The sequence below is a fragment of the Orcinus orca genome, chromosome 9, assembly GCF_937001465.1.
Source record: "Orcinus orca chromosome 9, mOrcOrc1.1, whole genome shotgun sequence".
Taxonomy (NCBI): domain Eukaryota; kingdom Metazoa; phylum Chordata; class Mammalia; order Artiodactyla; family Delphinidae; genus Orcinus; species Orcinus orca.
In genome coordinates this window covers 54,991,140-55,015,014 of record NC_064567.1, presented here as the reverse complement: position 1 = coordinate 55,015,014, position 23,875 = coordinate 54,991,140, and the positions used below count along the sequence as shown (strand labels likewise).

The 23,875-nt window shown below is 38.8% G+C and overlaps 1 protein-coding gene across 20 annotated transcripts in view; it reads left to right on the top strand.

The window, feature by feature from the left end:
- Positions 1–23,875, top strand: part of MTERF1 (mitochondrial transcription termination factor 1) — a 547,773-nt gene that overhangs the window by 282,941 nt on the left and 240,957 nt on the right. For 18 of the 20 annotated variants that reach the window (XR_007479181.1, XR_007479178.1, XR_007479180.1 and 15 more), the window contains one exon: positions 19,842–19,985. The exons of the other annotated variants lie outside the window; for them this stretch is intronic. The gene's annotated coding sequence lies outside the window, so the exon portion shown is untranslated. The remainder of the gene's footprint in view (positions 1–19,841; positions 19,986–23,875) is intronic. 20 annotated transcript variants of the gene reach the window in all.

The following is a 23,875-nucleotide window of genomic DNA, read 5'->3' as shown; positions in this document are numbered from 1 at the left end:
CACTATGGAGAACAGTATGGAGGTTCCTTAAAAAACCAAAAATAGAGCTATCATATGACCCGGCAATCCCACTACTGGGCATATACCCTGCGAAAACCAAAATTCAAGAAGAGAAAACCATAATTCAGGAAGAGAAAATCATAATTCAAAAGACACATGCACCCCAATGTTTGTTGCAGCACTATTTATGATAGCCAGGTCATGGCAGCTACCTATATGCCCATTGACAGACAAATGGATAAAGAAGATGTGGTACATATATACAATGGAATATCACTGAGCCATAAAAGGGAATGAAATTGGATCATTTGTAGAGACGGGGATGGATGTAGAGACTGTCATACAGAGTGAAATAAGTCAGAAAGAGAAAAACAAATATCATATATTAACTCATATATGTGGAACCTAGAAAAATGGTACAGATGAATCCGTTTGCAGGGCAGAAATTGAGACACAGATGTAGAGAACAAACGTATGGACACCAAGGGGAGAAAGCGGCTGGGGGTGGTGGTGGTGGTGTGATGAATTGGGAGATTGAGATGACATGTATACACTGATGTGTATAAAATGGATGACTAATAAGAACATGCTGTTTAAAAAAAAAAAAAAAGAAAGAAATGTGTTTGAAGAGGTGCCTCTAATGTATGTAATGGGATGGATTAGTTTAGGGAAAGGCTGGAAGCAGAGATTTAATTGAGATGCGATGGTGCTAGCCCAGGCAAGTGGGGCGGTGGGGGGTGATGACAGTGGGTATGGAAAGGATGAGGTAGGTTTAAGAGGCACTGCCACAAAGGAGGAGAGATAGGCAGTAACTTCAGGCATGTGGCAGACTGATGTGGAAAAGTTTTTAGGTGTGCGGGATTTTTTTTTTTTTTTTTTTTTTTACTGTTACATTACACTTCCATGTGCCTGGGCATAAAGCTGACCTGCAGAGGCTCTGCAGTTAGCAGTTAGAAATACAGACAGGATTCTGACCCAACAGGATCTAAGAGGGAAATCCCCATATGGTACCTATAACTTGGGGCATTCAGGATCTGTGACAAGGGACATGGCACTGTGTGACACCAGTCAAGCAGCTGCACTTAACCCATCTGTATCATGGAGCTTGTAAACACATGAGCAAGAGAATCTAGAATCTTTCAATTCTACCCAAAGTCATCTGCTGCACTGACCAACTACATAATCTAGTCAGGAGTCACCTGCCATATACCTGAAGTATAACCTAAGTTATTTCTCTCCTGCACAAAACAGCCATTTATTAGTTTTCACACTTCAATCATCTTTTTACCACCTTCTCCTCCAGCCAAAATAAACCCCCAGCAAGGCAAGGCAACCCCCTTTGGAAGTACAGAAAAGTTGTAGGTGTCACAGAAGTCTGGGCTTTTCCTGTCTACCGTGCATGACTGCTGCCTAATCTGCTTAGGCAGCTCAGCGCTCACACGTAAGTTAGATGTGACAGTGCCAACTGGATGGATTAGAGTGTTCAACGTCAGGTCACTCTTTTACTTGAAATTCTTTGTGAATACGGACAAGTCTGGAGCCACAGAAGCAGTGTAATCCTCCGCCCCGGGCTCTGCAGGCTGAGCCAGCTCTGTGGCTATCTGGCTCCCTCCTCCAGGCATCACTCACCGAGGCTTCTTAGTCCTGTCCGGAGGACACAGTAGCTTTTTGACTGTTGATAGGAAAGTCCAAGAGCAGAGAGCCCTGTACTGGGGGATGCTGGGGGCTATGAGCTGCTGTTCTGTGTATTCACCATCACTGCAGGGAGGGTAGCAGCTCCCTCCAGGTACCCTGTGAGGCAATCTGGAATCCTAGTTGCTAACAGAGCAGAATTCTGCATCTGATCGGTAACTTCCTAGCCAATGCCATAAGAACAGGACCTTAGACTATTCCCACTGCCACTTTCATAATCTAAAACATGCATAGCTGAAACACTTTTAAATAAAAGCTCTCTGCATAAAGGATCGAGAATTTGGATGGAGAGGCAGAGAATTATTTTGAGAGGGAGGGAGAGAGAGACAGACAGACAGAGACAGACAGAGAAAATCAGATATGCATAGGAAAACAGAGGAACCAGATAGAGAAAGATTCTTCCTGGCTTTGCTGTTTTTGGTTCCAGAAATTTATGAATCTTTATTTCATCACTGCCCTGTATTCCAAAAGATGATCTTCTATCTTTATAGTAACTCCCTCTTTTTTGATTCCGCTAGTTCAAGTAGGTTTCAGTTGTTAACAGTCCAAGGGTCTTAACAAATTATGGGTGTTTCTTATGATAGACCAAGCCTATTTTCACTAAAATATAATTATAACGGCCTTTTGCCAATTGTCAGGAAAATGTAAGTTAATGAATAATCTCCATCATTTTCTCTCATAAATTATTTCTCAAACCATTGGCACTTGTGACATCTTGCCTAGTTGTGAACACTAGCAGATGATAAAAATGAACAAGCTAAGAAATGTTAATAGGAAAACAGAGAAATAGTCCCTTGTGCCTAGCACACAGCGTGTTTTGCTAGACAGATGGTAATAATAATTTTATATTGTGTATTTCTATGTATATATATTTATATGTACATATAAAATGCATATCTATAACATAGTCTTATATATTCTGCTAGTTTACATGTTAGAATTAAACAGAACAATAGGGATTTTGACACCTGAACAGTTTGGGAACCACTGCCTTAGCTTAACCTAAATCACCCCTCTTTTCTTCATTCTCACCTCTCCCAGGCACTGCAGGGCCCCAATCTATCTCTCCTACCACTATTTTATTCCCTGCAGCCCAATTTCTAGCCCTGCACAAGGAGAGCATCCTCATAACCCACACTGTCTCTGCACGTGCCCAGGGTGTCTGTTGTGTGTACAGCACAGAGGGCCAGAGCCTCCATGCATGATTAATTGGGAGAGGAGCTGTTCCTCCTAATGACCTTGTGGGTGGGAGGCCAGACTGTGAGTGCTGTAGTATAGATTTCTTAGAAGTTTGCTCAACCCTGGGTCAGTCTGTATGGAGAACACTTACTCATTAGATTGCTTCTTTGTCTGGTTTAGAGACAGTGTTTTTTAATAGGCCTGTGGATGGGGCTGGTGTGTCTTATGAAATAGAGTAAAACTTTTCATGTCAATTAAACCTAGGGTTTATTTGTTAGATATTTTTGATAAAATGTTTATTGAACTTCCCATAAATGGTGTTCTGGTAATAAAAGATACTTTCTATGTTTGTGGAATTCAAGACTAAGTTGATTTTTATCTTGCTATTCATATATTTTAATGAAGAGTTAAATGCTAATTATTGAATCTCCCTTTTCATGAAGATCTCTGTTACTCATGTAGATAACTGGCAAGTTCAATATTAATGAAGCTTAGTTTTCCATAGATAAGGAAATCTGGCAATTATAACTCTATTTGCTAAAATTTCAAAAGAGCCAGTTTTCCCTTGGGAAGGTCATTTATTTATTCATTCTAATTTGACATTTAAAATGCTGTTGTTTATTGGATCTTCCTCACAGTCCTTGTGGCTTAGAAAATCATATTGCTGCAAATGGAGTCCCTCTCTTTCACTTAGTATTTTTAGGTAGAAAAATCTTTGCCTTTAAAATTATTTATTTTCCCCCAAGTTCTTCACTGCCTTAGTATATTTGAGAAGTTTACCTTTTTAGAGCTAATGTGTTAGACAGACATGAAACATTTTTATAATATCTTCTTACTAAATGTTAATTTCTAGCCGTAAATTTATAGTGTATGTTATTTTGCTTTGAAGTTTTTTATTTTTCCCTCTGATTCCCTTCTCTTTTACCTCTACTTCTAGGCCTTTCTCTCGGTGAAACTGTTCTTCTCTCTAGTGGCTCCTCCATGTCTAAGGGTTCTCAGTAGTGATGGGAGAATGAGTGACAAGGATGGGGTCAATGGGCACCACTCAGGAAGTCATTTCAAAATAGTCAAGCCTATACCCAGCCTCAGATATTTGATTCACTTGGTCTGGGGTGATAAGCAACATGTGTATTTTAAAAATGCTCCCCAGGAGATTCTTATATACTCCCTGGTTTGGAGTCACTGCTTTAGTGTCTGCCTCTGTCATTGGTATATCTATCTAGTGTCTTTTTTCTTTCAGCTTTACAGTTACAACTCACAGAACTATTCATACACAGACCTTATATAATTTGCATCCAGTATCTCCTAATTTCAATCCACTTTACATACCACATTCATGTTAATTTTCTTAAAAATTTTTTGTTTTCATTATGATTGCAAAGTAATATCTGGAATAAAATTTTCAAAACTCAGAAGTGTAAATTTGATACATAAAGTGGAAATGACTTATAATCATGTCCCCAGATCTAACCAGATCTAATCAGGAAAATAGAAAACACTATGGCTATTTAAAACAGAAGGAACTTAATGCAGGTACTTCATTATAGTAGCAACAGGAAGAGGATGAAAAGTTTACCAGGGCGCGTGAATTAACTCAGTGATTGGTGACATCAGGAAGCTGCTAAAATCCCAAACTGGAGAGAGAAAGGGAGAGGCAGTGTCACTAGAACTTAGGGCCCAGGGTCACCTAGGGGGTGGTAGAAAGAGATGCCAAGGAAGTTATCTAGCTGTTGCTGGGGAAGTCTAAGGAAAAGAAAGAGGGGGAGAAATACACTGGCTTCTCCTTTCCACCCACTCTTCAATCTTATGTGCCAAATCCTGCCAATGGAATTAGCCCCACTATGATACAGAGCAGGGAAAAGGCCAAAAATGGGTCTGAGGGCAAAGAGGCATTGCCAGTATTCACAGTTTACTGCAAGATTGCTTATTTCAAAGTATGGCTATGATTTCATGGCTACTACATTAATTGATCTTTGGCTTTGCATTAATGCCCATGCCAAACCAAATTCCTAGACCCTCCAAAACATGATATTTTCCAATCTTTGTAGTCATCTCTTCTCTTCTTAAATATGCACCATGTTCATATGTTCACAACATCCTCTCTCTAAAAAGGCCTCCCTGACCCTGCCTCATTTACCTTATATTTTCTTTTAGCCTCACTTAAAGTCTTATCTCCCTCATGAAGTCTTTTCTGATCCCCAGAGCTCTTTGTGAATACTATTGATACTTTCACAGACCTATATTTATTGCTGTTCTCCCTCATTTGGCATACTATAAAATCTATTTTGCCAGATTATTTGAGTTTTTAGGTATCTGTCCTATTTCTCCAATTAGATTTTAATGCTCTTGAAGGCAATAAATGTCCAGATAGCTTTTTGTATTCCCAGAACATAGATAGGTCAGGGCCCACAACATAGTGGATATTCAGTATGTGTACAATGTGGTTGATGCTGCTGTTCTGACTGAAAACTGTGATCACAAGAATTTTTGGAACAATTTGCTTTTCAAAGATAGAGAAACAATCATTGTACATCTCTATATAAAATTCTAATACATAAGTAGCCATATGGAAATTACAAATTTAAGTAAGTTTTGGGGGGTTATGTTAATCACAGATGAAATCAATCCAATGAAAGCTGTGACCCAGCCATACCAAAAGTTGACTGTAGGAGAAATCTGAACTATTAATACTTTATCTTACTGTATCATACCAGTACCATAAAGAGGAAAGAGAAGTAAAGAAAATAACTGTTATATCTGGTCTCCAAAATTTTGTTTTACATGATGTTCAGAATACAGTAAAAAATTATGACACGATGGAGGAAAGTGTGACCTATAATCAAGAGAAAACCTCACAAATACACAGATGACTCTGTTTTAAAAGTTGGTCAACAGGACTTCAAAAATATAAATGTATTAAAGAATTTGCAAGGAATGTAGACATCAAGGATGACAGATGAAAACTATTTTAAAAGAAGCAAATGGAAATTCTTAAAGTGAAAAATTCAATATACAAAATAAAAAATTTATTGATTATGCTAATAGCAGTTAGGACACTACCTAACAAAGAATTTGTAAACTTCAAGACAGGTCAATAGAAATTTTAAAAAATATATTTATTTATTTATTTATTTTTGGCTGTGTCAGGTCTTAGTTGCGTCTCATGGGCTCTTCGTCGAGGTGCATGGGCTCAGTAGTTGTGGTGTGTGGTCTTAGTTGCCCCCTGGCATGTGGGATCTTAGTTCCCCGACCAGGGATCAAACCTGTGTCCCCTGCATTGGAAGATAGATTCTTAACTGCTGGACCACCAGGGAAGAACCCCCGGTCAATAGAAATTATTCAAACTGAAATAGAGAGAGTAACAAGATTTAAAAACTGAACAAACATCAGTAACCTGTGAGAAAATATCAAGAGGTTTAATATACATATAATTGGAGTCCTGAATGATAAGGAAAATGGGACAGAAATATATATATATAATATATTATTTATTTATTTGGCTGTGTCAGGTCTTAATTGCCGTGTGTGGGATTTTCGTCGCGGCGTCTGGGATCTTTAGTTGCGGCATGCGAACTCTTAGTTGCCGCATGTGGGAACTAGTTCCCTGCCCAGGGATCAAACCCGGGCTCCCTCCATTGGTAGTGTAGAGTCTTAGCCACTGGACCACAAGGGAAGTCCCTGGGACAGAAACATATTTGAATAAATACTTACTTGCTGAAAATTTTCCAAATAACAAAATACCATACACTGAGTGGCTTAAACAACAGAAATTTATTTCTCATGGTTCCGGAGGCTGGGAAGTCCAAGACTAAGGTGCCAATCAACTCAGTTTCTGATGAGAGTTTTCTTACTGGCTTGAAGACTGCTGCCTTCTCACTTTGTCTTTACATGGACTGTCCTTGATGCGTGCACTCAGAGAGAGATCTCTCTCTTTCTTCCCCTTCTTATAAGGACACCAGTCCTATTGGATTGGGACCCTACCATTATGACCTCATTTAACCTTAATTACCCCCTAAAAGCCTCGTCTCAAAATACAATCACTTTGGGTTTTAGAGATTCAACATATGAATTTGAGGGGACACAATTTAGCCCATAACAGGTACATTCATCCAATGGAATACCACTGACAATAAAAAGGAAAGAATTACTGACTTTCATAGACATTAGGAGTGGAAGAAGCCAGATATTAAGTAGTACATACTTTTGGTTCCATTTAGATAGTGACAGAAGTCAAAGAGTGGTTGACTGTGAGTGTGGGGGAGGTGGGTAGGACAGTTAACTGGTAAGGGGGCACTAGGGAAACTTCTGGGGTGATGGCACTGCTATGTCTTGATTGGGGTGATAGTTACAAGGTTGTATATATTTGTCAAAACACATTTTACACTTAAGATCTGTGCATTTCATTGCATGTAAGTTATAGCTTCACAAAGAGAAGGCAACTAAAACCAAATAACTTTGTTAAGTTTATCTTAACAAAGAATGGCAATTTTCCCTGGTAATTTTGATGTACTCCTAGGTTAGGGAACACTATTCTATAGAGGTTTTTAAATTTTAAATCTTCTTACAAATGATGTAGGAGTTAGGGGATGTCTGATCAACACATATTTATTGTGTGCCTTCATATAATAGACTCTCCAATTCACAGATGCAGATGACAGGAAGGGACTTGTTCCAGGTCACATTACTAACCAATTAATTATGGGATGGGGACCATATTTCTAGCTTCCAAATTTAGACTATTTGGTATTAAAGAAAAAAATAGTATAGCACACCAAGTCAGTGTAAAGGGGTTCAAGGTGCTAGAGCTTGAAGGTGCTAGACCCTCCCAGAAGGTCATCCTGAACTTACATTTGAGTCATGAGGTGCAATTAGGAACAGGCAGATTTTCTGTGGTGCTGAAAAAAGGCTTGCACTGACCACATAGAGAATTTGATCTCAGCAGGAAGAGTCTCCAGTACCCCTCTCAATCCTGTCACTCTGAGTATTTCTCTTAGACTTTCAAGTCTTTCCTTCCTTCCTTCCAGGGATGGGTGTTTCAAGCTTAACCTCTGAGGCACCAGGTCTACCATTAGTATTTTCCTTTCTAAGGCATTTCAATGGATATTTCACCATGCATCCTTGAATTCTCTGGGGGCAGGAAACGTGGCTCACACATCTAACACAATAATGGGAGCTGAATGTTTCTGTAATCACTGTAGGTATTTAACAGCAAAGAAGAAACCAGCCTCATTTCCATCAGCGACAGCTTACAGTGTTATGCAAGCACTTTGACGCAGCTTCATGAACTTCAGAATTAAATCTGCGACCACATAAGAAAGAAGCTGATTTCTCATGGCCATTTTGTAACTTCAGAAAGGTTTTGGGAAATCTCTAAATTAAATGTAACTGTTGAGCACAGGCTGGACTTAAAACTCTCATCTGTTTTAAGTCATCCCCGCTTTCCCATACGCTGTGCACTCATACAGGGTCTGACTCCCAAGTGCTTCGGCTGAGGACATATGCTCTGTGTGAAAGGCCAAGGAACCCAAGGGGCTGAGATTACTTTACTGCCTGAATCACCACATTCCTTTTGTTTGAATTCACTCAGATGAAAACCACTGAGTGGTTGTAGAATGCCAGTGGGGTCCCATCAGGCCACAAAGGTGGGCGGAAAGAGCACAGCCCCACAAGGAATGTTGATATTATTATTCAGGAAGCAAAACAGGAAGATGGTAAGAAAAACAGATATTTCTCAACACCAATATGCCAAAAATTACCTACTTCAAAATGAGGGTGTATTTCACATCTCCCCTGAAGCCAAACCCTATGGTAATTATTTTATTATTTGTGTCTTGGCATGGACTGGCACTGCCTAACTGCAGACAGACCTTGTCACTCTTGTACGATCTTCAGGATCAATGCTTATTCTTTTTTTTTTTTATTTTTTATGAAGAGTAGCATTTTGTAGTGATTAAGAAAATGGACTTTGAATTTATTTTAATTAATTATTTTTGGCTGCGTTGGGTCTTCATTGCTGTGCGGGCTTTCTCTAGTTGCGGTGAACGGGGGCTACTCTTCGTTGCGGCGTGCAAGCTTCTCGTTGCAGTGGCTTCTCTTGCTGTGGAGCATGGGCTCTAGGCGCACGGGCTCTAGGCGCACAGGCTCAGTGGTTGTGGCTCACTGGTTCTAGAGCGTAGGCTCAGTAGTTGTGGCCCGCGGGCTTAGTTACTCCATGGCATGTGGGATCTTCCCAGACAAGGGCTCGAATCTGTGTCCCCTGCATTGGCAGGTGGATTCTTAACCACTGCACCACCAGGGAAGTCCCCAATGTCTTATTCTTTAACCTACAGTTTGACAATTGGCATTGATTATATAATGGTTGTACAGAATAGATTTTCTCTGCAGGACTAAAATCATACATATTTCGAAGGCTATGCAAAGTCTTTAGCTGATCAGAAGACAACAGAAAGGACTCCATTACGGGACTTCTAAAGTGTTGCTTTATCTCTCTACTTTCTAATATTATACTACTAAGCAGTGTTGTTAATCAGTATATCCCATTGTGATTAAAATAGAAGATAGTTAAGATCAGTCAGAAAACAATGCCTTCAGATTTTTGTTTCACTAGTTAGATGGTAGCAGTACCAAACCTAAGTCAGAAGCACGTGTTAGGAATGAGGCCTTCAACAGGTGCAGGTGTTAGGAGGCAGAGAGAAGAGTAGGTCCAGATCTAGAACTTAGGGCAGGGAAGGAAGACATGGCCAGGAGCTCCTAGCAGCACAGGAGGAGCTTGAGGGTGCAACAGGTGTCCTTGGAAAAGATGGAAGTAGGGAGTAAATTCCCAAAGCATAGTTCTTAGGTGCTGTTTTTTTTTTTGCGGTACGCGGGCCTCTCACTGTTGTGGCCTCTCCCGTTGCGGAGCCCAGGCTCCAGACGCGCAGGCTCAGCGTCCATGGCTCACGGGCCCAGCCGCTCCACGGCATGTGGGATCTTCCCGGACTGGGGCACAAACCCGTGTCCCCTGCATCGGCAGGCAGACTCTCAACCACTGCACCACTAGGGAAGCCCTTAGGTGCTGTTTTAAATGTCTTGGGGCAGGTACTGCAGGCATTTCCAACTGAACTGACCTCCCTTGGTCTCAATACAATGTCTGGGTTAAGGATTAGTGAATTCCTAATACCCATCCCTTAACTGGGTTCTTATGACTGATCAGGCACCTAAAATCTATAGACACTGTTTTAAGCCATGCCTCAGTCAAACCATCTCAAAGTTTCTCTGGAGGTTCTTTATCAAAGACCTGACCTGGAGATGGAGGATTAGAGTAGTTACAGTGGTGATAAGTAGAAATCCGGGCCATCATCTTTTTCTACAAGAGCTGTCACTCCCAGGAAAGTCACAATTTCATTTCCTAATGAAATATAGCATTATGTTCCAAGGGCATTTTTAGTTCTCACTGCTCTGTATGCTGTACTATGGCAATGATTGCATAACTGTGAGGGGTCCTGGCCTGCACATTCCCATGTGGTTAATTGCAACAGCATGTGGTAGAAGTCTGTACTGAGTATGTAATCTGATGCCACTAGTGTGATGGTGTCAGGTGCATAAAATGCTCCAGATAGTTGGATTTTTTTTTCCTGCTACAGTGGGAGTTTGGAAACTTGCCCAATAGTTTTTCAGAGCAGGGGAAAATTCTCTTTTTGCCATTAAAGCCCTTCAGAATTCTTACAAATAAAAGCCCGTCTAATATGGGCCTGTATGAGAAGGTGCTTCTCTGAACCCGTGTCATGTGCTTTGTACTTCATGTAGGTAGGCAGAGGAGAAGGATGGAAGGAAAGTTGCCTAGGAGCCCCACACATGGGGGTGATGAGGACAGAAGTGTGACTGAGAGAAAAGAACAAGTAGAAGAGAGGAAAAGATAGTAGACCTCAAGAACAGAGAGGAGAGAGTAGCATAGAGAGAGACTTTGCAAGTAAAGGGGTAAGTGTGTTTCATTCACTTGAAATACATGCAAGAGATGTAAAAATCATCCAGCAAATATGAGGCTGCATGTCAGAAAAGTGATTCCTTATCAAATGCCTTATGTTAGACCAATTAAAAAAAAGATAGATATCATCATTACCAATGGGCAAGTCACATAACTTCTCTCAGTTTCAGTTTCCTCATATGCAAAATGGGGACATTAATAGTATCTACCTAATAGAATTATTGTGAGATTTCTAATAGATGATATATGTAAAGCACTTAACACAAAACCTGTCATAGAGGGAGAGCTCAGTATAGTTTAATGATGATGATGGTGTGGGTGATGAAGGTAATGGAAGACACTGAAGACAATGCCAAAAGGATCAAGCCAATGAATCTCATTTCAAACCAGTGAGATGCATTTAAAAGAAGCAAGGGTTAATCAGATTTAAATATTACCGGTATACTTCCAGTGCCACGAAAGAGCTATATAGTAACTACAGCTTATGGCAGATTTTCTACCTCCCTTTCATTCCCACAATCCCCAAACACACGGACAAAGGAAATAAAAGCCAGGAGAAATGCTAGCACCTGTGTGTTTGGGATATATGGTTACAGTGTTGAGGAAATTTCAAGAAATCATCTTCTGTGTAGAATTGTATTTAAATATCCAAGACAGGTGAGAGTCTATCCTGTTCTTAAGGACTTCTAAAGGTGTGGCTTTTCTTAATAGTTGGGTTCATGGTCTAATTATCTAGATGTTTAACTTAAACACCATTTCAATCTGGTTCTGATCTCCCTGGCAATGTACAACAGCTGGAGTTCTATAAAATAACCCATGACCCATAGAGTTGGAAGATAGGAATAACATCCATATTATAGTTGTGCTAGTTGTGCTAAACCAGACTTAGCACAGATTCCTAAAGGTGAGCTTAAGGTTAGGTGTCATCTGCCTTCAATCAGGGATGTTTGTGGGGAAAATGAGAAGTGTGTCATGCCACAATGCATTCCAGATGGCTGAAGAATCTCCAGGGAAGAGAAACAAGAATAATGCAAAGCAGGTGTAGTTCAAGGTGACTTATGTGGGCAGCTCTGGATTGGCCCATTCTGACAGCAAAAGAGCCAGAAAAGAGTGGAAGTTTCATAGTGGAAGTTCAATCTGGACAGTCTCTTTGGGACTCTTTTGGGGAACCTGCTCTGACCCGTGGTAGAACTGAATGTGAGACCTGTTGCTTCCATCAGCTCCTCCAGAGCCCTCTTTTGTAGGCCTTCCTCACCTCTGTGGATCTCCACTAGACTCTCCCAAGTGTCCCTATCCACCTCTTAAGTGGAGGAGAACAAATCTGAACTACAGACTGTAATTAGAGTCTGACTCATGATGCTTGCAGCCCAAGGATGTCTCTTCAGGTGTTATATACCACTTGTCATATAACATGTGATTCCTGATAATCTATTCTAGGGCAGTCTTCCTCCTCCAAACAAACAAACAAAACAAGAGCACACTTTGCCTGACTCATATGTATGATATATTCCGACATGTGGATCTTTTCTGTTTAGTTAGTTGAATCTCTCAGTCTTTATGTTTTAGTTGTATAGTTTGTTTCGGGTTCTTAAACATATAACTTGTACCTGGCTAAGGAAACAGAGACCACATCTTTTATTTTTATTTCTCCATTGCCTTAAACAGTGCTAACACCACAGGTGAATGGCAAATGCTTTTTGCGCACGTGAATGAATAAGGCATGGAAAAAAAGCATCCATCTTTTTGCTAACACTGAGTTTTATTTCAGACCCTAGACCTGGAGTTTTAATTCACCAGTATGATTACACACAGCTGCATGCAATACCCTTGGTTTTCCTGGTACCTTCTGCTACCTTCTGCTGTCTAAGTCATGCCCTGAAGGCCAAAAAACACAGAACAAAAGGAGCATTGGGAAAAGGGGGAAGGAGGTGTGGAAAGTGGACAGGAAGAGGTGTTTAAGGGAAATGGTGTACATTAGCAGATGTCACAGAGATTTATTTCTTTTTCTATGGGGATTTACTCTAGTGACCAAACTTTGCTTTCAGGATTGTTTCCAAAAAGCGCTTGGGGTATTTATCATTTGCTATGGGGACTTCTTTGTTGGCAAAACTTTCCTTTTTTTCAGACTTTTGCTTCAGATTTTAGACTTGAAATATTAAAAAGGAGCAATACCTTAACACTGTGGGGAGAGAGAAAGTTTAAAGCTTAGGGTGGAGGAGGGAGTTGTCAAAATAATTTTTGAGGTACCTTTCTCAAAACCATCGTTTCTCCCACTCGTCACTCCTGGAGCAGCCACATCAAGGGGATGAAAAGAATGAAGGCCTCAGACCCTCTGTGTGGTGGAGAAATGTGGGTGATGTGAGGTCTTGGCATATGTTTTAGGCCACATTTTGGAAGCAGTGCCCAGACAACAAGTCCTGTGTGTTCCTGAGGGAGCATCCTCAGTGGTAAAGCTCTGAGGGTTGTCAAGCAGCAGGGAAGCCCTTGTATGAACTATATTCCTAGGAAACAATAAATCCTTACTGATTAATTCCAGACCACCACTCCTATCCCAGTCAGAGATGTAAATTTTCCTCAAAAAATGTTTTTGAAGATGGGGAATGCTTGAAAGGGTTTAAAAGATGGGAGTCCTTTAAAAAAATTTTTGTTAGGTATCTATTTATAAATACAAATAACTAGTTTACAAATAACTATGCCATAAATGTGCTTTTGTGGCACTTTTGTTTGAGTACAATACATAGAAATATAGGCTAGTAATTATCATTAACCTTAGACTAATGGAAAATCAAGAGAGAAAAGGCGGTCATTGGGAAATGACTCAGGAGAGTCATTTCCATTTAGTAAAATTAAAGTCAGTAAATTAGTAAACATGTGCTTATAGAGATTTGTCAAGCAGTAACAGAAATCTGAATTTTCTCCTCCAATAAAAAGTATATTCATTTTGCTAAGGTACTGCTAGCTAGGTTTGCAAACAAACCCCACAATTTCATTGGCTTTCACAAGAAACATTTTTTTTTTTTTGCCCATATAGCAGTCCGTTGTGGATATTACTGGTTAACAGAGCAGAGTTGTGGAAGGCACAGTTGTTCCACTGTTATTCAGGGACTCTGGCTCAGCAGCTCTGCCATCTTCAGCACGTGCCTTCCAAGGACACCCTGGACAACAACGCAAGTCAATGGTTGGGGAAGGAGAGAGTGTAAAGGCACATTTGCTTCTGACACATAACACTTCTGCTCATGTTCCACTGATGAGCACTCATCACATGGCCCAAACCAAAAGGGTGTAGGGTTGAGAATGTAGTCCCTGGCCTGGCAGTCACTCTTGGCCAAAACTCTCTACCCTGCAAGGCGGAGCTTGATCCCACTGGAAGACAGACAACTTTTCCGTGAGAAGAATTAGGAATAGTGTTGAAATGGAGGAATCAATGAAGTCAAGTTTATGAAGCCATTTTAGAGTTCTGGCTCTGCCACCCACAAGGTGGATGATTTAGTCTCTTTGATCAACAGTTTCCTCGTCTACAAAGTCAAGATCACAATAACAGCTCACAGAATTGCAGTGAGAACTAAATACAGCACTAAATGTGAAGGTCTTTGTAAACGAGAAAGGGCTGCCTAGTGCTCCTGCAGCTGTGGCTAAGCAGAGTTGATTTTTTAAAATTAGATTTACTATATATTTTTGAAGACTTACTATTCGTCACTGGCTAATTCAAGACAGAAGAAAACTATATGTTCCTTAAGCTTATATTTCTTAATTATTACACAAGAAAAGGATAGTGCATTTTAAAAAGTGTAATTTGTAAATTTGGGGTTAGGGTAATGGAAAGAAAGCCTGGATTCTAACTGTAACTCTGACCCTGGCCAGCTGACTGACCGCAGTCTGGTCACTTCATGTGTCTGGGCTCTCTTTGCCTCAGAGGCAAAAAGAGAGTGGTTAGCTAAGCGGTCCTTTCCTGATCGTGAATGAAATATTCGGAGGAAGAAACTCATCTAAATGATTCATCCACATTATCAGATTACGATCATGAGGAGGTCACTGGAGAAATAACACCAAACTTTTACAAATTCTCTCTCTTCTCTTGCTTTTACAGTTTTCTTCTTGAGCATATAATATGGGGCAAATAGTGTATAAAATATAGATATGACTGGGTAGATGTGATTTCAATGGCAAGTAAGCATGAAATTTTGACAAATAAATATCACTTCATAAGTTAGATATAATCATTTGGAAAGAAAGATTTAGACCAGACAGACATCTTAGGTGATTGAACTTATTTCCATGTTAAGAAATGAACATTCACACAGTTTAATTTCTTCTATAGACACTGAAAGAAAGCTTTGGGTTTGGAGGTTAAGTAACACTCATGGCAGTTTTCTAATCCTAGCAGACACTAAACTGTTGATGAGAATAGTGAACTGTGTCAACAATTAACAATTACTAGTGATGCTTTATTTTAGTTCCGGCTTTTCTAAACTATTAACTGTGACCATCTCATTACTTAAAATGTCTTTTATTCATTACATGCATAATCATTCTTATTAAACTAGCAGTATAGCCTAGGCTTAGTCTCATAATCTCTCTGACCCTCAGTTTCTTGATCTGTAAAATGGGGATAAATTTTTCTTTTGGAGTTATTGTACAATTGTATGAATTAGAGACAGTGTATATAAAATACCTAGCACAGGGTCTGGCACGTGGAAGAGGATCAGCAAGTGGCAGCTATTAACTACCTTTGTTATAAAATCAATGATCACCTACCTTGTGCTTTCCATACTGTACTAAGTAATGAAGATTAAAAGAGAGTTGAGAAATAGTCCTTATTTGTAAGGATATACAGATCAGTTGGAGACACAGGGCAGGCTAATAAAAATACAAGCTGGCATTTGCCAAGGGCCAAACCACTATCAGTAATGGCGTCCTTATTGTAGAGACAGCCAGTGTGACTGTCAGGTGTTTCATAATGTATGCATCATATTTAAATACAGCTATTACCCAAATTTGTATTTCTGGATGGTCCTTGTATTTGCAAAAAGTTTTGTTGATGATTTATAATATATACTATGGTAATAATGGGGAGATCAGTCAATCTTCTCCCATTTAACAGAGTGAGAAGTGAGGTGAAAAAAGCACAAGGTTTTTGTAAGGTTGTGCATGAGGGGCTTGAGGGAAGATCAGAAATCAGATGTGTTGATACCTATACTTGTGTTCATCTCTATTCCCATTAGAGTTGAGAGGAATAAGATTTACGTAAGAACTGAGTCTCATTTTTCTGTCTCTTAAAATCATTACATTTATTCAAAAAAGATTGGTGGCTCAAATGAACACTGGAAACTGCCTCACCTTTCTTCTCCTTGAAATCATGCCAGAAAAAGCCTCCAGCATACTCATCTCTAGTTTACCTTTTCTAAAGTTTCTTCCTCCCTGGATGAGGGGAGTGAGAACCATCACTTGTTAAAACACAGATGACTCCAAAAATTTCTGCACTTCAAAGTGAATCCTTTATTCACCTGAGTGTTTAACTGTGTCAATGTGCTCTCATTATCCGATTTAGTTGAATAATTCAACAAGGAAATGTGCCCAGTGCACACATTATACAGATGTGTTTGCCAAAGCTATCTTGGCTTGTGGGAAAGAGCAACCCTCTGATGCCCTGAGTTATTTAGAAAGGCCATCACAGATATCAACATAATGTGGAGGAGATAGATACCCATGGTAACATGTGAATATTGAGATTCGTCCCTACTTCATCCCATCATCTCATTGATAGGATGCTGCCCTTGTGCTGGAGTTACGTAAATGAACAGCTGGTTGTGAGGAAATTGTTGTACTTATCCTCCCACTGGATTGTATGTTATTCTGGGCCAACATAAAGCCTGTAAGAGTGGCTGTACTCTAAGATGCAGTAGGAGGCCTTGCATATGTGAAGACCTTGCTAGGTTCCTGACCTGCTAGTAGAAACCAGTTGAAATATTTCTGACCTGATGGGAAGATGCAGATATATTTCCACTGCATCCACCCAAGTATGGTTGCAAAACTATATGGTACAAACTATTTCTTTGCTAATTCATATGGAGACTTGATTAAACTGGAGAATCAGATATATAATTTGAATTAAATCTACTATGAACCATATAAAATACAGAACATGCAAGAATAATTTACTATAAGATTACTGTATTAGTCAGCTTTTTGCTGCAATAGTGCTATTTAATGAACAACTCCCCAAATCTCAGTTGACTTATAGCAACAAACATTGGTTTCTTGCTCAGAGGTCTGTGGATTGGGTTATGACTCAGCTGGATTTGGTTGGGGTGGGTTTGGCTGGACTTGGCACCAGGATGTGGATTAGATTTAGGTCTGTTCCATATGTGTCCTTATTCTGAGATTCAGAATGAAGAAACTGTGGTGCCCTGGGACAGTCTCTTCATGGTGGATTGCAAGAATGTGACAGGGCAAACCAAACCACACATACACGTTTAAAGTCTGGTTGAGTGTAGTGCACGTAAGTCCTCTCATGTTTCATTGGCCAAAGCAAGTCACCTGGCCAAACTCCAAGCTAGTGACATTGGGAAGTGTCTCTGCTAAAAATAGTCTCAGCTGAGCGGGGGAGAAAAAGAATGGTGGAAAAATAATTTACCACAGCTGGTTACTGTAAGCTGCTAGATGAAGTTCAGGCCAATAGGATCACAAAAAAAAATCAAATCAATCAGAATCAATTGGGTATTTTTTAAAATGTTAAGTCAAGGTATTTTTAATTCCCTTTAAATCATTATGCCATGTGATTTCCCTTCCATTGAATCAGCGGGTTTCAGTGCTTCAGGGCCTGAATATATGTCTTTTGAAACAAAGTCATTGCCCAGCCTCAAATTAGGCTTTTTGAGTCTGTAGTAAGGCAATAATTTTAAAGGTCAGGCTTATGTGGGAGAGAAAACAGATTTCAAATCCCAAAATTCCCTTTTACGTATAAAAAACAGAGCTTAAGAATATGAATGTCAATGTTTATTGTAAGATGCAGATAGATGCTTATAAGACAAAAAGGAAGTTCCTGACTGCGTTGGAGGAAGTGACCAGCTCGAGGTCTTAGAGGTGGGAAGAGATCCAAGAAGGAGGGCAAACTAGCATTCGGGTGGGACCTGGCAGCCCCTCCCTGGTGGAGGGGAGGAGTTAGCATTTGCAGGTAGCCAGGGAAATTTTGAAAACAGTGAAACTTGTTCCCTGATGCACAACAGTATTATTTCAAGACCTTTCTAAGAAGCTTCGTGTTCAGCCTAGTACTAGAGCAAGAAATACAAGTTTCAGTAGTTTACCACATATGGCAGCCATGTTTGCTGATGACAGTGCAGTAAAATTAGAAATTAATTAATTAAAATAATTAGTACTCTGGAAAAATACTTCTAATAACTCCTGGGTTCAAGAAAATAAAAATTAAGCTACAAAATATTTTGTAATATTTTGTACACAGCAGCAAAAATTTTATATAAAATCTTATGGGATGCAGCCAAAGAGAGTCAAGGGAAAATTTAAAGTGTTAAATATGATTTTATTTTAGAATATAAGAAATAATTAAAATAAATGGACTGTTTTAAACTTTAAAAAAAAAAGAGAAGGAAGGAGTTAATAAAGATATGAGAAGATGTTAAGGAAACAGAAAACAAACAAATAGCAAAATAATCACAAAATAAGACCTCATTATTTGAAGATACTCATAGGCAAACACCAAAGATAGACATTGACAGGAATCAAAGGAAAACAGATACCCCAAACATTAAGATTAGTAACAAAAATGGAACATACACAGGGGAATAAAATATTATAAAAAGGAACACAAGTAAATGTGAATATCAGATGAAACACACTTTTTAAAAAAAGTGTAAATTACTAAAATTGGCCCAGTAGGATACTTGAATAGACCAAGACCAGAAAAGAAATCAAAATGGTAGTTATTGATCTGTCTCTGCAAAAGGCACGAAGGTGACTGCTGTCAACTCTGCAAACAATAGGTACAGTCAGTTCTTGTTATTGGTGGCAATTATGCTCTATAAAGTCATTATTAACACTGAATTAGTGAACTCTGAATTATTGCTCATAAGGGAAATATAGGGTTAGTCCTGTGAGCCTCTGGCCACAACATTTTCACCAACTGATCAATACATAACTTTGTTTTATGTATGTTTCTGTTTAAAAACATTTTATTTAATATATATTGTTGATTCATTAACATTGAACTCATGGCCAACGGCACAATAACTTATGCCTGAACAAAACTTATTTGAAACACAGATTTTTTCCATAAGGCATGTCATAGCCTTCTTCTGCTTAAGAACTTTAGACAACATGCCAGCATTATGCTTGGGGACCATTTTAAGCTGCAAAATCACCAACAAAAAGCAAAAAATGCAAAAGACATGGCACTAAGTAGGCCATGAAAAAGATACTTGATCACAGTAGGAGAGCTGAAACAAGAAAGCAGAGCATCGCCTTGTTTGACTTCTACTGGGAATGCACATGTGGGATGACTCAAAAATTTCACCTCTCTGCATTTGTCTACAGATGACCACAAAAGTGCTGCAAGTATTGATTTGGGGGCTACAAATCCATTTTAGCTGGTAGTCAAATTCACAAATACAGAATGCACAAATAATGAGGATCAACTGCAATTTCTAATATATCAGAAAAATACGAGGAATTAAGCCACTCAGCTTAATCCTGATACCAAATTAAGCTGAGGACCACACAAGAAAATAAAATTATAGGCCCATTCTGTTATAAACAAAGAATCCAAAATGTTATATAAAATATTAGCAAATTGAATCCAGCAGGAGATTAAAAGAAGATATTTAAGAATATTTTTACCTGAGGAATTCAAGGATGGTTCAAAACTAGAAAATAAATTGGTATATTACTTAACACTTTAAGGGAATAAAACAGTATTAACTCAATCATAGCAATAAAAGCATTTGGTAATAATTAACATTCAATCATGATGAAACATTTCCTACATATTTCTTAGCAAACCAGGGCTTACTGCAATACCTGGCTACCAGCCTGAAGATGAAGTTAACATAGGAGGATAACAAAGCAAAGAGACTTTCATTAAAGCAGAACTGGAACTTGACATGCTGTACCTGCTGCCACCCTATCTTGGAATGTCCCGGTATGTAAAACAATACAATCTTATGGTGTTTATGTTAATTTAGTCATACGTTTCAGTTACTTCTTGACTTACATGAAAAGCAAGACCTAAAACGGTTGATAACTTCAAATGATATGATTACCTACCAAAAAAGAAAAAAAACAAGAATCTCACATCATAATTATTGGAACCAACAAGAAGGTTTAACAAAGTGGCCACATGGAGCAATGGCATCTAGTAATCAATAGCTTGATCATCATCATAAACTTGGAGTAGACAAAAATTTTAAAACTCATTACAAAAAGCAGTAACTATAAAGAAAAAATGATAAATTACACCATAAGCCACCATTAAAGAGTCCTCAGTGGGAGAAGCTGTTGGCAATACATACATCTGACAAAGGACTCATATCCAGGATGTTTAAAAAACTCCTATAAAGCAATAAAAAAAAGATAGAAAACACAAAACAAAAATGATGAAAAGGCTTAAACAAGTATTTCACAAATGATATCCAAATGGTCTAGACACAATTGGAAAGGTGCCTGGCTTCATTAGTCATCAGAGAAGAGCAAAATTGAAGCCACGGTGTCATAATACTACACACTACTACAATAAATGACTAGAAAAGGGTACAGAATACCAAGTGTCAACAGGGGTATAGAACAACTGGAACTCTGGAATACTGATGGTTTATGTACTAAGTTAAACTGGAACTCTTATACACTGCTGATGGAACTATAAATTGGTTCAACTACTGTAGACATCTGTTTGGCAGTACCTTTTTTTCCCCATAAATTTATTTTATTTTTGGCTGCATTGGGTCTTTTGTTGCTGTGTGCGGGCTTTTCTCTAGCTGTGGCGAGCAGAGGCTACTCTTCGTTGCGGTGCACGGGCTTCTCATTGAGGTGGCTTCTCTTGTTGCAGAGCACGGGCTCTAGGCACGCAAGCTTCAGTAGTTGTGCCTCGTGGGCTCTAGAGCACAGGCTCAGTAGTTGTGGCACACGGGCTTAGTTGCTCCACGGCACATGGGATCTTCCCGGACCAGGGCTCAAGCTCGTGTCCCCTGCGTTGGCAGGCGGATTCTTAACCACTGCACCACCAGGGAAACTCTGGCAGTACCTTTTAAATCTGTGACTAAGCTATTCCATTCCTAGGCGTGAAACCAACAAAAACGCATAAATAAGTTCAAATGTACAAGACATGTTGAAGAATGTTCATAGAAGTACTATTTGTAATAGCCCCAAACTACCCAATGCCCTTAAAAGTAGGGTGGACAACCAAATTGTGGTATATTAGCAAAAAAAAAAAAAAATACTATTCAGCAATAAGAATGTATAAATGTCAACTATATACAATAAGGATGAATCTTGCAAACATAATGTGGGATGAAAGGAGCCAAACACAAAAGAGTTCATGCTGAGTCCGTTTATACAAAATTGAAAACGAGGTAAGATTGTTCCACGGTGTTAGAAGTTACGATAGCAGTTACTCTTCGGGTGGAGGCGGTGATGGGAAGGGAGAACAAAGGAGGCATCTTTTCTCAACTTGGGTGCTGTACTGAGTTTGTGAAACTTTATTGAGACATATGCTTTTCTGCAGATAAAGTTTCTTCAATAACATCATTCTCCAAAAGACTACTGCAAAAAAACCCAAAACAGAACAAAAGTAAGATTTTCCTATTGTGATCAATAACCAGTTAGTAAATGCATTAGAAGAAAATACCCCATTCAAAATAGGAATAAATATACAATGCACCTAGTAAGAAATTTTATAGACAGCTCTGGAAACAATAAAGAATTTTCTAGTAAGTAAGTAAGATATATACTATGTTCATAGATGAGAAAACTCCCTGTAGTTCAATAGCTCAGTCATGCCTGCAAAAACTTAGCTGCAGGGTGGAAAACTCTTCTGTTGTTTCTGTTGATCCCCCCAACATGGATACCTCTGAGATTAATGAGAGATTAGTGCCGGCTCTGAGACTCAGAACAGTTCAGATTGTTGAAGAGTCTCACGTTCAGTAGAGGGTTGAAAGAAGAGCAGGAAATATATCGGTATTACCTGGCATTCTACTTGATAAGAAATAAAGGGAAATTAAAACTCTGACTAGTGCCTGTGTTCTGGTATTGTGTAATTTCCATCTATAAAAAGGAATCAGTGTGTGTAGTCCAGAAAGGAGAAACAGGTCTAATTCTGGCATCTGCCAAAGATACTACAAGGTCCATACTCTGCTGGATATCAGGGCACACTATAAGCCAGTATGGAATTATCACAGGAATAGACAAATCCACCAGTGGAATAAAATAGAGAGTTAAGAAACAGACACAATGGCACCCAAAACTGTGCTAGAAGGACTGTTTACTTATTAATTTATCATCAGTTCAACATTCATAACTAAGGTACATTATTATTATATGTCAGGCACACTGTTTCTGTACTTGCTTTATCTCTGAATTCCAGTTTTAGAATAACAGATTTAACAGATGGAAAAATATTCTGAATACTATACTCCATCATATGCATTCAATTGATATTAAGTAAAATGTTTATTCTTGTCCCCAACACTATTTTTCCATATTCCATTGTTGGTTTATGTTACTTAAAAATGAAGAACAAAAAATTAATTAATATCACTTATGATTTCTAAGTAAGATAATAGAAGTCAGTCTTACTACGAAAACTGTCTTTTTTTTGGTAGTGGTAGAAACTGAAATGAGCAAATACTAATGGGTTGAGTATTAAAGAGCTGTGGGTCTGTAGAGGATAAAACACCAGCATCAGCCCATGGAGGGGGCCCTCTAATTTTGCTACTGGCCTTGTCAGCTGACATCACACTGGCAATGAGAGAAGAGCCTACACTGGCCTCATGGCTGGATCTTCCTCCCAGTGCCTATTTGGATTCCCAACTCTGCAGGGAATCATTAGAAACATGAATTAAAATTCATTGAGTCTAATAAACATCTAGGGCACTGGAATATGTTTGAGGAAATGTTTCTGACTCTGAAATTATACACAATCTAATGACAGTGGATGAAAACAAGCAAAAAAATTCAGTTGGGAAACTCTTTTTCTAACAGTGTACCTCATAGATATCCTCTGGACAGAGAAAGCCAGACCATTTTTGTCTTGATTTTCAGCAATTCATATCTAGGAGGAGGTCTGTAATTTCTCTCTAGGTAGCTCTGAGACATTACAATTGTCATTTTTTTCTCCTTGAATTCATTATGCAGTGTCATTTTACTATTTGTCATAAATTAGATATAAATAGATATACAATTAACACACATAAGAAGTTCCTGCTTGTGGCCAGAGAGGACGGCATACTTCACATACAAAAATGGGGAAGGTCCATCACTTAGATAACTGTTGAGGAAAACTAGAAAAGTCAGTGTAGTGAGTAAGGGAAAAAGACGAGGTCCTTTTCTCTGAGAACAAAGCTAGTGAGAAACAGGATGCAGGGCTAAGAAATGTCAGGGGTCATGTGGAACTGGATTTCTTTTGAGAAATTTTGAATGTTTTACAAACATACATTAATCCTTACATTATTCGTGTGTTTTTTTAAATTTGGAATTTTAAAACAATTCTCCCACTGAATAGCATTTCATATTACAGAAAATAATGGAAAGAGTACTGTCAGTCTCCCTGTTTGTTCTGTGATGGGGCAGTGGAGTTCTCAAGCTTAATTCTTTCATAAAGACAATCCAATTTGGTACTAAGGTCAGAAATAAAGAAAAAAGAAGCCTCTTCTTGCTTTTCCATTGCCAGTTAAGTCCATATTTTATGATTTGATTCACATTTTATGACTTGAGTTTTCCTTACCAAATTTACACATGACTTTGAGATGATAAAAGTTTTCTCACATTAGAATAAAGACAAGGCTCCAGAGGAAAAAAATGTATTTGGATGTTTTATTC